The sequence below is a fragment of the Talpa occidentalis genome, unplaced genomic scaffold (assembly GCF_014898055.3).
Source record: "Talpa occidentalis isolate TD23 unplaced genomic scaffold, MPIMG_talOcc4v2.1 talOcc4.4, whole genome shotgun sequence".
NCBI classification, from domain to species: domain Eukaryota; kingdom Metazoa; phylum Chordata; class Mammalia; order Eulipotyphla; family Talpidae; genus Talpa; species Talpa occidentalis.
In genome coordinates, this window is record NW_023604295.1 from 35,646,279 (window position 1) to 35,662,572 (window position 16,294).

The 16,294-nt window shown below is 38.5% G+C and overlaps 1 long non-coding RNA gene and 1 other non-coding gene across 2 annotated transcripts in view; both read left to right on the forward strand.

The window, feature by feature from the left end:
* Positions 1-16,294, forward strand: part of LOC129146824 (uncharacterized) — a 152,435-nt gene that overhangs the window by 130,017 nt on the left and 6,124 nt on the right. The window contains exons 4-5 of the long non-coding RNA XR_008554088.1: positions 3,442-3,564; positions 7,153-7,254. This is a non-coding gene — a long non-coding RNA (uncharacterized LOC129146824). The remainder of the gene's footprint in view (positions 1-3,441; positions 3,565-7,152; positions 7,255-16,294) is intronic.
* On the forward strand, positions 5,206-5,312 carry LOC119258399 (U6 spliceosomal RNA). Its single transcript, XR_005128242.1, has one exon. It is a non-coding gene; the product is annotated as a U6 spliceosomal RNA (small nuclear RNA).

Here is a 16,294-nt window from a genome sequence, read left to right on the forward strand (position 1 = left end):
AAGCCAGATGTGTGGAAGGGTGAGAGGATTCACTAGAGAGACAGAGAGCGGGGAACAGAACAGGCAGACAGACAGAAACACACTGCTGAGGGGAACAGCGGGCGACACAGGAGAGGTCTGCCTTGCCATGTGGGTAGCTCTGCGGCTGGTGGGGATCGAACCGGCACTGCAGAGGCTGCAGACAGCTTCACAGTGCTGCGCTCAACCACCTGTGCCACCAGGGAGGCCCACATGTGAGTCTTTCTTTGAGGGTGGGTTACTTTAAGATGGGTCAGGATAAGCTGAGTAGAGAGTAGTACAATTTAACTCAGGAAAACAGCATTCTACATAACTCTCATTTCAATCTGCCTTTTAATTTTAAAAAGTGACATTTATTGTGCACTTACTAAGTGCCAAAGTGTGCAAGGCACATTAAAATATCAATTTATTAAATCTTTCAGCTCTATAAAGTAGGTACTATTTGGTCTCAATAACTTCTTCACATCATTGGATATTTTTGTCATGTATCTAACAGGATATTTAAGCAGCCTTGCTAGTGTTACTGTAAGCAGGATGTGAATCCAAGACAGTCTTCTGAAAGTATTACCCGAGCATCTCCCTTGACTAGTGAGAGCTCATTGGCCATCCATGTGCCTGCCCTGACCAATGACACACCCTCCTGCCCAGAGTTACCAGTATCACTAGGCTGGCAACAAGTCTTAGGAAGTTTACATCATCCCTATATTTTTGTAGTTACCAAATGTGAAAAATATCATGACCTCAGTGTTCCCTTGCTGAGCCAAATTCATAGCATTACCACCACCTGCTCTTCCAAAGGTTTCCATTTAATGCAGGTTTAAAAATAAGGACTCTGAAGTTGCTCTTACTTTCTTTAGAGGAAAGGTGTAAGTCTGGTTGGAGTGTTTAACAAATTCCAGGATGATGCAGTGGAAAGAACTTTTCTCATTTCTGCCACATGACCTTGGGCAAGTCCCCCACACAGATTTTCAATTCTCCAATCTCTAAAACAGTGTTTTAATATGGGATTCATTAAATATAACTCTAAAGTGGAATTCTAAGTAGCTCTTGGAATATCACACAGCTGTGCACATGAAGAAATAAAATAAACCATTGATTGGATAAGACAATTCAATTAGAGGAGATGGGACAAAGAGATTATGTCAGTTTATTGTTCTTTAAAACTCACATGAAAATTTAAAACTTTAAATTGATAAAATATGTACTGGTTAATGAAATGTTTAAAGGCTTTTAACTCTCCTTCCTTCCTACCTTCCTTTCTCCCCACACCTCCTTCATTACTTCCTTCCTTCTATCCACACATGACTTCAGGTGCTAGGGATTCAGTTATGAATTAAATAAACAAAACTCTGCTGTTGTGGAAAATATATTCTTATGAGAAAAAAATAAAACGTAATAACTAAATAAAAAATAAAGTGGCAATAAAGAAAATTCAATAGGGACTTTAATATTTACTAACAGGTGGTTGGAATGAGTTTCTGGGATGAAAATACTTTGCTGGCAATCTGAATGATGAAATGGAACTAACATTGCACTGAGGGGAAAGCATCGCCAACATCAGACAAGACCCAGGCAAAGGCATAGCATGGTCTATTCAAAGAGGAAGAATACCTAAGTTCAGGAGTGTGATGATTGTGAAAAAGAGTAGAAGAAATAAAACAGAGAGTTGGAAATAAGCAAGGCCATGTACAACACATTAACAAGTTTGTTTTTTAACACTAGTGTATTAAAAATCATTGAAATGTTTTAAGCAGAGGTATGTTGTAGTTCACCTTTTAAAAAAATTACTATTCTAATCACACTGGTTAGTAGGAGGCAAGAGTAGAAGTAGAATGACAAGTTACAGAAAAAAATAATTGATTTAAGATCAAATTATGAGTCTAGTAATGGGGAGAAGGCTTACTGGAAAAAGCAGAATTTGAAGATGAATTTGGTTAGAATATCTCCAGTATCAGGCAAACCATTATCTTTGAAAGCAATCTACTCTATTTTTAGATAACTGTCTCTCAGAAAATACATGTTATTGGCCTCCCTCCTGGCGCAGCACTGTGAATCTGTCCGCGGCCTCTGCAGTGCCAGTTCAATCTCTGCTGGCCTCAGAGCAACCCACAGGGTGAGCAGACCAATCCTGTCTCACACGCTGCTCCCCTCAGCAGCGTATTTCGTCAGTATGCCTGTTCTGTTCCCCGCTCTGTCTCTGGTGAGTCCTCTCACCCTGCCGTGCATCTGGCCTGTATCCCGGTTCTTGTATAAATAAAATAAATCTTAAAAAAAAAAAGAAGAAAATACATGTTACATTCATCACAGTATAAAACAAATGCTCACACAGTGTTTCTCCCATTTTTGCCCTATAATATACATGCATGAGTCCTAGATTCATCCCTTGTGGTCACACATGATGATTCAAAGACCCTAATTAAAACCCACTGAGTATATGAAGACTGACTGAACATTTTAATTTCCTTTAATCAGTCTAATTGTGCACAACTTTATACTCACTTAGTGACAGAACAACAGCCATGATCCCACCCCCACAGTCTTAATTACCTTAGGTGTATAGTCCTCATTACATACACACTAGGGTTGTGCTGTGAATAAAGTGTGATTCTTCTTTGCCTATCTAAGTATACATTGTGAAAAGAGCTGGGTTTTGGTGACTTAGGCTATGTCAGCTCCTTGGCAATCACCAAGCCTTCTGGTTAATAGAGAAAGAAGTCTATCCTCAAGCTAAACCAAATAGGTTGGTTTTAAATAGCTTTAGTCACAAAACAACCAGAAGCTAGCACATGCTAGGGGAAAGGAAGCATAGTTACAGCCAGATATAGGCAATGAGGTTCTGGAAAGCAAGGAAGACAGGCAAGAGGTTGAAGAAGTGGCCCAGGATCCTCTAGTATATTACAATCATCTTGGGAGATTGGGTATGCAATGTTTCAGGGTTATAATTTATTTTTCAGAGCCCTTTAAATTATTAGAATTGGAATGTAGGGGTCTCTCTGGTGGCACAAGGGATTAAGACACAACCTAAGAAGCTGTCCACAGCCACATCAATATGAGTTCAATTCCTGAGCCGGCCAGGTTGCTACCCACATGGCACAGCAGACCTCTACTGTCTCACCTGCTGCACCCCTCAGCAGTGCATTTCAGTCAATCTGCCTGTTCTGCTCCCTGCTGTCTCTGGTGAATCCTCTCACCACCACCCCCCATACCTCTGGCCTGTACCCCAGCTCTTGTATGCATAAATAAATAAATCATTAAAAAAATTGAAATGTATCCACACTATGTAACTATTATCTCTTTTACAGGGCAGGGAGATGGACACCAACCTGTTACATCTCTACTTCTTATCCTTTGTTCTCTTTTAATTGGTCTTTGTTATTGGTAAATTAATTTTTAACATTCTATATCATTTCAATTATTTTCCAGGGAACAAAGAGATGGGTATAAAACTACATTTGGCCTAGAACATTGAAAGGTAACTACTTCCTCTCTGGGATGTGGTCTCATGGAGAAGGAACTCAACTGGAGGCCCCAAGGCAGGAGAATTAGGTGATGATTTTCTCTCTTCTTTTCCAGTTTAAGACTTTGTTTTCATTTTTATACCTTATATTTGTTTGAAATAAGTGAAGACATTTCTCTTACAAATCCACCATCCTAGTCCTCCTTCTAAACAGATTCTCTAGTTCAGTTGTTCCCAAGCTAGGAATATCAGTGATAGCTGGGAATTGTTGGAAATGCAATGATTCTTAGACTCCAGTCAGCTCTTCTGAATAAATGCATTCTTGGAGGAGGGTCTAGACATTTATATTTAACAAGACCTTGCAGATGATTAACTTCAAAACTTGATAGTCAAATTCATCCTAGCTGAATAACACAGAGAATCATACACTTTTTGTGAGGTAGCTCAGGTCTTCCTGCTACCTCCTGTGAACTGAAGTGACCTAGGGGTTAGAAGGCTGTTTCTTTGGCTCCCGGATCATAATTCTTTCCATAATATCATGCTTTGAATCTCAGTGCTGGTAAGGAATCATATGCTTCCTTACAAGGTAACTTGTAAGTTACAAATTAAAAGAAAGGATATAGTTGTTTTTCACATCTAGAATTCAAACTTAAGAAAGTAAACAGAGATGTGCATCGAAATCTGTGTACTCAGATATTCACTAAAGTATCATTAATGACAGAAATTAAAAAGTAAATTGGAACAACCTAAATAATCAACAACGAGGAAAATAATTTTATGATATATCTTAACATTCAAATACAACACAGCATTTAAAAATCGTGTTTTCTAATGATGTGTACTGGTATAGAAAACAATACATACTAGAAAAGTGAAATAAAAAATGGCAATTTTTTTAATAATCCTGATATTGCAAACAACTATGATTAGAGTTTGTACAAATATAATGTATCTGTTTGGAAAAAATATAGTTGGGAGGGGAATGTACCAATTTTTTAAAGGTATCAATCATAGTATAATAATGTAATGGTGAATTTTCCATTTTTCAACTTTTTTTTTTTGTTGTTCAACATGTTCTTGTTCAACATTTTTTCAGGTAACAAAGTTTTCATCTTCATTATGAAAAAATAAAGGTCACAAGTGGGTATTTGTTCAAGTATCCCCATGCTGGTTTCTTATTTCAATATTAATATTCAACTGTTGAATAACCTCAGGAAACCCAACCTCTCTATACCCTTGTGTTCTCCATCCACATCCAGAGCATTAATTCTTGAGTGCAAAGTGATTTATTAAAGGACTCTGTCAATTAAGAACCATTTTTAAATATGATTATCAATTATGAAGCTTCTTGTTTAAAGTTTTATCTCAGCAATACTAAATTTCAAATGAGATACAAGTAGGAACTCTATTTTTCTCCAAATAAACAACAAGTTGTATCTATTGCTTATTTATTCTTCATTTATTCAACATTGACAGATAATTATTTTAGGGATTATTGAGAACTTTACTATTATGATCCTCCAATCCACTTCTTTTTTCAACATGGGTTAGTCAAAATTAAGAGCAATGTTATGTTTTCAAAACTTTCAAGAAACACTGCAAAAACTGTTGTTCAATCAAATAATATGAATATCAAACTAAATAGTAATAGTAATTTTTATCAGGAAAATTATTAATATCTATAGCTCCACCTCATCCATTATTATCTTCATTAAGAGGAAAGAGAAAGAGTGCTCGCTTTGGCAGCACATATACTAAAATTGGAACGATACAGAGAAGATTAGCATGGCCCCTGCGCAAGGATGACACGCAAATTCGTGAAGCATTCCATATTTTTAGGACTCTAGAAAACTTAAATAAGGGACCAGGAAAATGAATAACTATAAGAAAGTGAAAATCAAAATCAACAAAAAACTATGAACCAGAGACACTCTCTGGGGGGTGGGGTGCGGGGAGGGGAGGGATTGGGGTCAAAATAAGGGGGTTGCAATTGTATGGGGAATATAAAAATAAAATTTATTTAAAAAAAAGAGGAAAGAGAGACAACAAGAGAAAGCTAAGTGTGAGCTGCTAGGAATAAACACATTCACTAATTCAACGAATATTTACTGAATACCTACTATGTGCCAGCACTGTGCCAAGTATTACTCTGAAAGCACATCCTAAAGTTCATAGTCTAACAGAGTTTATAAAACATTAGACATTAGATTATGGAATGTCTCAAACAGAAGAAAAACTATATTCTGTCAAAAGAGAGCTGTAGATCAATACTTGTGAGAATTCAGAAGAAGAACATACCTTTCCACTGAGACTTTGCATTTTTAGAGGTCAGTGCTGGGCAGATTATGAAGAAAATAGAATCATGTTAGGATACTTGATTGAGTACATATGTTACATAGAGGAGACAGAAGTAACTTTTTTTTTTTTTTCTATGGAATATATCCTCCTTTAGAGTGCCATTTTGCAATTTATCAACCTGTTGACAGAGCAGCACTAAGCTCTCAGCAAATGGTAACTCTTGCGATCACTGCTCTTACAGTAAAACTGTTTTGGGGAGAACAGGACTATAGTTTGGGTACCCTAAAGACTACTTCTGCCCAGCTACACATTCCTGCAAGCCCCCAAACAACTAACCATTTACTAAAACCCAAAATTCAGCTTGAGAAATCTTGAAAAATAGTGTATTTTTACAGTATGTTCTTTTGAATAAAAATTTCCGTAGGTGGGCCTCCCCAGTGCTGCAGCGGGTTGAGCACAGGCTGTGAAGCTGTCCGCAGCCTCCGCAGGGCCGGTTTGATTCCTGGCCAGACAGGGAGATTCCCATATGGTGTGGCAGACCTCTCCTGTCTCTTCCGCTGCTCCCCTCAGCAATGTATTTCGTCCCTTCTGCCTGTTCTGCAACTTGCTTTGTCTCTGGTGGATTTTCTCACCCTCCTGCGCCTCTGGCCTGTATCCCAGTGCTTGTGTAAATAAATCAATTTTTTAAAAAGATTTATTTATTTGTACAAGAACCGGGGTACAGTCCAGAAGTGCGGGAGGGTGAGAGGATTCACCAGAGCTAGAGTGGGGAACAGAACAGGTAGACTGAGGAAATACACTGCTGAGGGGAGCAGCGGGCCACAGGAGAGGTCTGCGCGCCATGTAGCACCCTCGCCGGCGGGCAGGGATAGAACCGGCGCTGCAGAGGCTGCAGGGCAGCTTCGCAACCCAGTGCTCAACCGCTGCGCCACCAGGGGAGGCCCAATAAATCAAATCTTTAAAAAAAAAATTTCCAGATTCTCCCCTGGTGGCGCAGGCGGTTGAGTGTTACACTGTGAAGCTGTCCGCAGTCTCTGCAACACGGCTTATATCCCAGCCGGCCGCTGAGAATCCCACACGGTGCAGTAGACCTCTCCTGTCCGCCTACTCCCCCCAGCAGAGTATTTCGTCAGTCTGCCTGTTCTGTTCGCTGCTTTGTGTCTGGTGAATCCTTTCACCTTCCAGCTAATCTGGCCTGTACCCCAGCTCTTGTATGTATGGATCAATAAATAAATCTTAAAAAAAATTCCATAGCTCATTATACAGTGACAATTTTCATAAATACTCTCTTTCTCTTTTCTCTTTTTCCCCTTCTTTTTGTAATCTGGCTCATCCTGTCTACAAGATTAAGCAGAGAATACATTTGCTTTTCTTCTCAGAAGCAGAAATTTGTCCCCACGAGACAGTCCCATGATACTCGATCAACAAAGTTTCCATCTTCTTTATGAAAGGGGCAAAAAGAGAGAGAGAAGACAGAAATGGTGAGTGGAGAAAAGATGTGCGAGCCATGGTCTGAAAGGCTTATGTTGTGTGGGTGGTGGGTTGAGACCCAAATTCACCACCATCTTCTCTCAAACTTTCTTGTTTGATAAAATTTGTCTGTAAATCAAGGGAAAGTAGGATTAAGGAGATTAGATGAGGAATAAGAATTTGAGGGTGTAGAATTTGCCAAGAAAATGCTGTGAAGGAAGAAAAACTTCCGAAGATTGGTGTATTTTAAGTCATTGAAAACAAAGTACTTATATGTGATAATGTGACCTTCAAAGAAAAGTGATAAAGAAGGAAGAACAATCTAGAGGATCGACAAAGGAGCCAAGGTTTATGATTCTGAAGACTTCCAATTTTGATGCTAAGAAGCAATTGGTTTGGCAGGTCAGCAGTGCAAGGGGAGGTTTGACTACTGTCTTAAGACTGGAAAGATATAATCTTGACTATAGTTAAGAATCACGTGGGGATATTTGAAAAATACATATCCCCACCCCCCCCACTGTTCCCCGCCCATCTCCTCTTGGAATTGTTTAGGGGTGAAGTATGTTTCTAAAACTTCCCAGGTGATTCTAAATTGCAGTCAGGGCTAAGAATTCTGCTTTGATGGGATATGAATAATCAAGAAATTGGGAAAGATAATGAAAAGAGCCAAACATAATGAGCACAAAACCAATATTTTTCTTATATTTATCAGAAATTTCATATATACCAAAAACACCTATATAAATAAAAAGTACCTCTTTTTTTTTTCCCCAATAGTACTCCTGATGGTAAAAATTATTTAAAGGAGAATGTGACAAAGTAACAGATGTCTCTGGGTAATTCTATACCGGTGAAGTTTTTTTTTTTTTTTCCCTCTTCCTTTATTTATTTATTTATTTTTTGGTTCTTCCAAAACAGATTTAGAATGTACTAATTTTATAATCAGAAGCTATAAATAAGACACAAAGCAAAATCTGCATATTGAATCACTCCGTCTTCCTTATATAGAAATATATACCTACAGGACCTCCCGGGTGGCGCAGCGGTTGAGTGCTGGATTGCAAGGCTGACCGCAGCCTCTGCAGCGCCAGTTCCATCCCCGGCCACCCCGTGAGGGTCCCACATGGTGCGCAGACCTCTCCTGCCTCCTGCCGCTCCCCTCAGCAGTGTATTTCGTCAATCTGCCTGTTCTGCTCTCTGCTCTGTCTCTGGTGAATTCTCTCACCCTCCCGCACTTCTGACTGTACTCAGTGCTTGTATAAATAAATACATTAATTAAAAAAAAAGAAATATATACCTATAATGACATGGTAGTTTGGGAAATATATCCCAATTAAAAAAGACCCTTTAAATATAATAGTAATTCAAACATTTAAAAAAGTTTACCATTGAGTTTAAATAGTATTTGCCTTTGATAAAAATTGAAAAAATCATTCACTTGGTTACCAGATGCTAGTGAGCACTGAGCACTTTGTTCTCATCCTTTATATCCACTATAATTCCTAGATGTAGATACTGTCATGAGCCCTATCATATAGGTGAGAACACAGAGGCACAGAAGGGCCCATTACCTTGTCCAAGTTCTAGAGATACAAGATGGCAGAGCATAGACTTGACCTTAGTTTTTCTCATCACCTGGTGCTGATGGACCCTTTTGATTTTTGGAAGTCTTCAGAGCTCATAGCTGATGTGCATCCCAGAGTCAGTATTTATTTCATCAAGAAGTCATGACAAATTATTTAAATAGCCAGGCGAAAACCAAGTTACACATATTCCAGGTTCTCAGTAACACTCCTTATCTGAAAGAATTGTAAACAGAATCTCAAATCTACAATAGTTAATGAATCTAAAACCAATTGCACATTGGATATTCAATGTAGAGAGTTAAGGGCTATTTTCCACTTAAATAACAACAATCCCAGGAGGTGGTGGTTATCAGTCCTCATTAGCCCTCACTTTAGTTTAATAGCCATTAGTGACAACAGAGATAAATTTTATAGGTGCTAATTGACTCTGCAAGAAGTCTTTGAAGCTCTCCCATTAGTTTAGGACTTGTTTGAAGTTTTGTTTTAGCTCAAGTGCTGGGTCAAAGACCTGAGAAAAATGCACATTAGAGAAATAAATGCAGGTCCCAAACCTTTGCACCATATGAGTAATTGTAAAACTGTGGTTGAGTGACTGTAATCAAAACAAACCTGACCAGCACTTGACAGCAAAAAAACTCCCCAAATCTAATTTTTTTAAGGAAGTGCTTACAAAAATGTTGTACTACCACTCTGTTCTCATAACACTAAGAAAGAAGAGAAAATAACCTACATTCTCAAATACAGAATCCCCAACTCATTTGATCCACATAAAAAAATGTCATGAGTAAAGTGAACTCACAGAGGTAAGGTAACTAGTCCAAGGTGTCTGGGATGAAAAACAGAGATATGGCGGTTCCTTTTGAGAGTTATAACAAGGCATGTGTCACCACAACATAGCTGCCTCTGTTTTTTGATTTAGAATAAGCAGGGAAAAGAGACACATGGAAAAGGTGAGGAGGAAGTGAAAAGTTTAAAACTAAAAATCACACTGGTACTAAGCATTTACCTGCTAGTTCAGCTCCAGATTGACTAACATCCAATCAAAAGCCAGGCACACACACACCAAAAAACAAAACAAACAAAAACAAACAAACACAAACCAGAATAAAAGAATAAAGAAGAATTATTCCAAGTCAATTTTCCATCCACCGTTGACTACTATCATTTAAAAGACATTGAATTTGGGAAATGGCAGTTCTCCAAAAGATGGGAGACTATTGTATGTTAAGCAAGTTACAAAGAAAGAATTTCAGGCACAAGGACTCTGACTAGACCCAAGTTTTGGTGGTGACTGAGTATGGGGGAGGAGACTGAATCGTTTGTTAACACAAGGGCACAATGTCAGTGTTAGGCTGGCAATGAGTGTCCCTTGAGAAATACTCCTGGATATTGAAATAGATCTAAACCAACCAGGAGCTAAGAGTCAGGACTAATCCCAGAGCTCCAAGCCGGGCTCAGTCTGTAGTGCATTACAAGTTGGGGTGGGTATTGCCAGAGCTGGAGACATCTTTACATTGAGGGCTCATCTTCTTCCTGCAAATGTCCTTTCTTTTAAACAGCAAACTAATCCTTCATAAATAGGGAAGTGGGATTCTTCTCCAAAATATTTCTTGTGGGAATCCAAATGTAATCATACCTTCCAATTTAGCATTGTTAAAATAAAGAAGAGGAACTGCCCGAGGGAAAGAAGTGGAGAGAAGTGATAGAGCAACTGAGATCTTAGCTGGGGATATGCCCACTGCACCTCATTCCTATAGGAAGTAGAGCAGGGTCTCTTTGGGCTTAAGCACTACTATCAGAAATAAGCTGTAGGTGCAGAAATGTTTTGCAAATAGCAAGATTACTTTGGCACTGCCAGATTTCCACAATAGTAAAATACTCTTCCCTAGAGTATAAGGAGCTCACTAGGTAGTGGGAGAATGAACATTCTTGATACAAAATGAAATCCACTGGGTAGAGAATGGGGAGAAAAGATAAGTAGTTTCATTGTAGTCAGAGTTCCACAGCAGCATTTGCATGTTAGATGGGAGAGATTGCTTTAAAATCCTGTCCCAGCGGAATAATCACTGCTAGAAAATCTGCTAGAGAAAACAGACTGCCCTGGTCGGAAGATGATATTCTGGAATGGTATGGAATTGACTATGCCCATAAGAAAGAGAAAAATAGCTTGTTCTCTTTGGATCTATGCTTGAAACCAGGATGGGGTAGATGACCCGCATAGCCAGGTCCATTTGCTTGATTTTATATGCAAAATCTCTCCTCTTTTATCCCTCAGAACATTGGAAAACTTTCAAAAGACAGGTAATCTTAGCACATTCTATGTCTTTTGAGATCTGTGGATGAAAGGGACACATAAATTTCAGTTATTATTACTTACGTGCAGTAATTTTAGTTGGATTTCCCTGACACACCTTCTTCTTTGTAATACTGTTCAGGGAGTATGTGTATGTGAGAGTGTGTGTGTGTGTGTGTGTGTCTAAGTGGCTTTGACCCTAGGGCTCTCTTTGATTTATAGGCAGCTCTATAAGTTATGCTGGGGTGGTTTCAGAGCCTGTTTGTTCTGGCATCCCAATAAAGCCTTGCTTCCCATGGCAACTCCAGCCTACGAAGCAAGGCCTAAGGGAAAACACAATTTTCGTGCCAAAATGAAGCAATAGCACTTTTGGGGTGCTATTTTGCTGGGTGGTGTATTATTTCTCAAGCAACCTCACTCATGGAAAACTGAAAAGCTTCAGGGTCTGAATAATAGTATCATGGGAAACAGCAATCTCAGTTTCCCTTAAACACATTGATCTTGTGAGACTTTTAGTTTGGAGGAGGGGTTGGTGTTCAATTTGCCATCTGCACAGTAGCAAGATGCTGGGGCATGGCTCTGACAAGTAGGCCCAACATATGCATGTCCCCTTCCAAGCTTCCTTCCCATTTATACTCTATAGTTTTCAGAGTTTAATTCCAAGACCAGTTCTCGCCTGTCATTGGTGCTCTCCCTGCCTGCAGTCAGAGGAACTGTGGTTCTCAGCCTTGCTTGCACAACAGAATCCCTTATGTATGTTCCCAAAAAATTCCAATGCCCAGATCCTACCAGTAGAAATTCTAATTTACTGGTGATGCAGGGGCATGCCTTAGGCATTAATAGTTCTAAAAAATCTACAGGAGATTTTAAGGTACAACCAATGTGATTCAATCTTTTAGAGATCCTGAAAGGGGCAGTAGCTGCCTCAATGTCATTAAGCAAGTAGGTTATTTTTTGACCACACATGTAGATTCAAATGTCTACGTGTAGTTAATTGTGCTGTTATTATTTAAATAATTTTCAGGTTAGTCACATAGTAAATCAGGTAATCGAAGGCAATTGTGTCCTGTAATGCAAAGTGCAAAATTCTATTGGTTTCTGTACCAAAATAGAGAGTGCCAGTTTGCTATAAGGAATGTGGACTGTGAGTATGGCTGAAGGACAGGAAAATAATGGGGAGAAAAAAATAGTGCTACTCCTTCCGCTTAAAGGACATTTGATGGCATTTGTTTTCTTGCAGCTTGGTATTTTAGTTTAAGTACACATTTTACTTTCTGTTGTTTATTTTGTGTGATGCTCACTTTTGAGAATGACTTCTTTTTCCATCTTGTCAATGTATTTTAATGATTTTCTATTAAATAATTTCTTGCAACAATGTAAAACCATTACTCAATGTCTAGATGTGATTTCTTAAACCCTTTACTTTGATTTTTTTCTTCACTAAAAATCAGTAAATCCTTTAGCTAAAATTACTGTCAATAGGGCCTCCCTGCTGGCACAAGGGATTAAACACCACAATGTGAAGCTATCCGAAGCCTCTGCAGCATGAGTTCGATCCCTGGCCCACAGGGGAGCAACCCACATGGCAAAGCAGACCTTTCCTGTCTCGCCCACTGCTCCCCTCAGCAGTGTATTTTGGTTAGTCTGACCGTTCTGTTCCCCACTCTGTCTCTGGTGAATCCTCTCACCCCCTGCATCTCTGGCCTGTGCCCCAGCTCTTGTATGCATAAATAAATAAATCTTTAAAAATAAAATAAATTACTGTCAATATAATATGAATTAATTTGATTTAAACTAAGATATATATATATACACACATATATGTATACACACAGCTGAATATAAAATATATATAACATATATTTATAGTTCACCAATGTGGCTGTCCAGGGACACTCCGCTTGCTTTGGATTCTAAAGGAAAATGGTTCATAGTAAAGGAAGGGTAAAGCAGAAGTCCCAAATAGAAATGCTGTTACCTCCATTCCCTGCTGTTTCCCTGCTCCCAGCAAACACACACCTTCACCAACAAAGGTAGAAGGTCTTCAGAGCTTTTGGTATAGTCACTGCCTCCAATTCCCCTTTCTTTTTATGTCCAATTAATCTAGATATTCTGATACTTAAAGATGGAAGTATTTGGAGAGTTACAACCATCTCACCAAATAACAGAATTATAAGTTTTTCCAGAAACGTAACATAAAATCCCCACCATTTTCCCTATCATACTATGCATTCCTATTTCACAGATGAAGTCATTGAGTCCACTGAGATTATGTAACTTGCCCAAGGACACACAGCAAAATTAAATAGTAAAGAGAAAGTGAAAATCAGGACAGGACACTCGAAAGGTTATCTCTATCTGCATGTTCATAGAAGCATTATTTACAAAGGTCAACGTATGAAAACAAACCTAAATATCCATTATTATATATGAATAACTAAAGAAGTTCAATAAGTCATTGTGTTTTACATATAAATGTAAACACATTAGAATGTCAGCCATAAAAAGTGAGGAAATGTTATCATTTGTGACATGAATGAAACTTGAAGCCATTAAGCTAAGTTAAATAAGTTAGCATAACTTATTTATGCTAACTTAAATACTTTATGAGTTCACATATATAGTGCATGTAAAACAAACAAGCAAAGAAAGTCATAGAAAAGGAAATCCGACTTGTGGTAACCAAAGGCAGAAGAGGGGGTAAGTGAATATAAAAGGAAGGTGATAAAAAGGTACAAACATCCAGTTATAATTAACTAGTAGGGATGGAATGTACATAATGACATAACAAATGCTGCTATATGAGATATGGGAAAGTGATTAAGAGAATAAATCCTGAATTATCAAGGAGATTTTTTTTCTCTCTTATTCTTTTCCTTTAATTGTATCTATTGAGAAGGATACTAGCTGAACTTGTTGTGATGTTCATTTCACAATCTATCATTCTGTATGACTCAAACTTATGTAGTGATATATGTCAGTTATTTCTCAATAAGCCAGGGGGAAAAAAGACACACAAAAAAACAAGACTCAAAATTTCCAGTCCTGGATTTCAGTTGATTTCGCTCTACAAAATGAAATCAATCATAATACAAAAATAGGTGTTAAAGCAATATTCCATTAAGCACTTACAACCATCTTATGTGCATAATACATGTATACTAATCCTGTGTGAATAAATACATTTGCTAACACTTATGATTCGAACCCTAAGAGATAACGATCTCTTTGAGTATCATCAGTCCCTGAGAGTGCAGAAACATAAGTTTAAAACTTGAAGTGACATTCAACATCACTGTTCCAACACTCCTATTCAGATTTGCATAGACTTTGAGAAGGTAAGTGGGTGCTCAAGATCACTACATGGTAGGGTAGGCTCACAGAATACTGGAAATTTAATTCTGCTTCATTTTAGTTTTAATACATTCAGAAGTCCATGATAACTATATTTAATGTTGTGAACACAAATATAATACAAGATAAAAAGAAAAAACAAAAGTTAAAACAATGATTTGAGCTTTCTTGGTGATATCAGACAAATCTCCCTCTGCTTGTCAAGTCTACACGCTGTCAAATGTCACTTTGGAGTGGAGGACATTTTAGGTTCTTCTTCTTCAGCAGGAACTTCTTTACTAGTAACCTGAAGCTAGTAGCTTGAAGACCACTAAGTTAACTGTGATCACTGAATGAAGAGAGGAGGGTGCATGGCCATGCCACCCTGAACATGCCCAGTCTTTTCTGAGTAGAGAGGGGGGAATCCTTATTAAGCCTAAACTCTACCTCAGAGACATTTCTGTCAGGTTGGAAAGGGCTATGCAGAAGACAATTGAAAGTCAGTGGCTTTAATCCCTCAGGTCTGTGGAAGTGTGTAGATTTTCTCCTTCACTTCTCTCAACAGAAAAGATGAGTCTCAAAAGTACAGCAAGTAAAAGGAAGAGCAAAAGAAAGATGTCATGTGTGCTATACCCATATTAATTTTATAGTGATTTTTTTCCCCTTTTAAAGGAAAGAATCCTAGGAGAGGCCTTTGTGTCAGTAGTTTCTTTGATGGAAAAGGGTTACAAAAATCACAAAGATGCCAAGAAATAAATAACCTGGAATCTATCTTCTTACAAATTTTCCTTATCAAAGGTAGTGAAGAAATGCTACCTAATCTTCAATGGGGTAACTTGGACCCAGAGCCCTTGAAAAAGGAAGGTAAATGTAATCTGGTTTGGGTGACTGATTTGAATGGCTGCAGGGGAGAATATATAGATGCAGCAGCCCCTCTCAGAGTGCCTGTGCTCACTCAGAGTTTATATTTTCCATTGAATTCTCTAGAAGGAAGATCCCCCCTCCCTCCCACCAGTTGCTCTGCCGAGCAGCCTTGAGAGTCAAAACTTCTTATCCATATTACTGGTTACATTTTCTGGCACAGAAGAAAATGCATTTATGCTACTGAATTCAAATCAAATATCCCTCATCCTTAGGACCAGTCATCCTATCAATTCAAAAAATTGCCCTTTTGGTTTTCTGAATACTGAAGATAGGAAACACTAGGTGTTTTACTTTCTCCCAAGGGCTGGAAGAGCCATTGACTCAGGAAGCCAAATTTGTCTCCCAATTGTAGACTGGAGGGTGAGTGTAGGTGTTTGCTTTACGTTAGGATGACAGCGGTGCATACCTTTCTGAGGCGAGGTCTGGGTGTATTGGGGTGTGTCCCAAAGGAAGTCAATGTTCAGAGCTTTATTTTTTGTGCGTGAGCTATTCATTTTAATTATACCCATGCAGCCAGCTCGCTTTTTATTATTACTCTTATTCATTTTAATATCCACTTCCCTTGGCTAAGCATAGAGAAAAGATTCATTTATTATTTGAGCAGCTTCACGTTTATGATGCCCTATTAGTTTGCAAAGCTGGAGATTGCACTGTAAATGTGCTGTAATAATACTCAAAGATGAGCTCTAATCAAGCTTCTAGCTTGGGGCAGAGGAGCTTCAAAATTGCACAGAATTTAAAGACACTTCACTGACATAGTGTGTGGAGGAGAGAATAAAGCAGGGCAGGAGGGGGGAACTGGAGACCAGGAGCAAGATCTGAGGGATGAGACTGACAGTGCATATGTCTCTGTTCAGTTTTAAGTTGGTACGGAGAATAACAGATTATGCATTGACATCCTGAGAACAGCAGCTG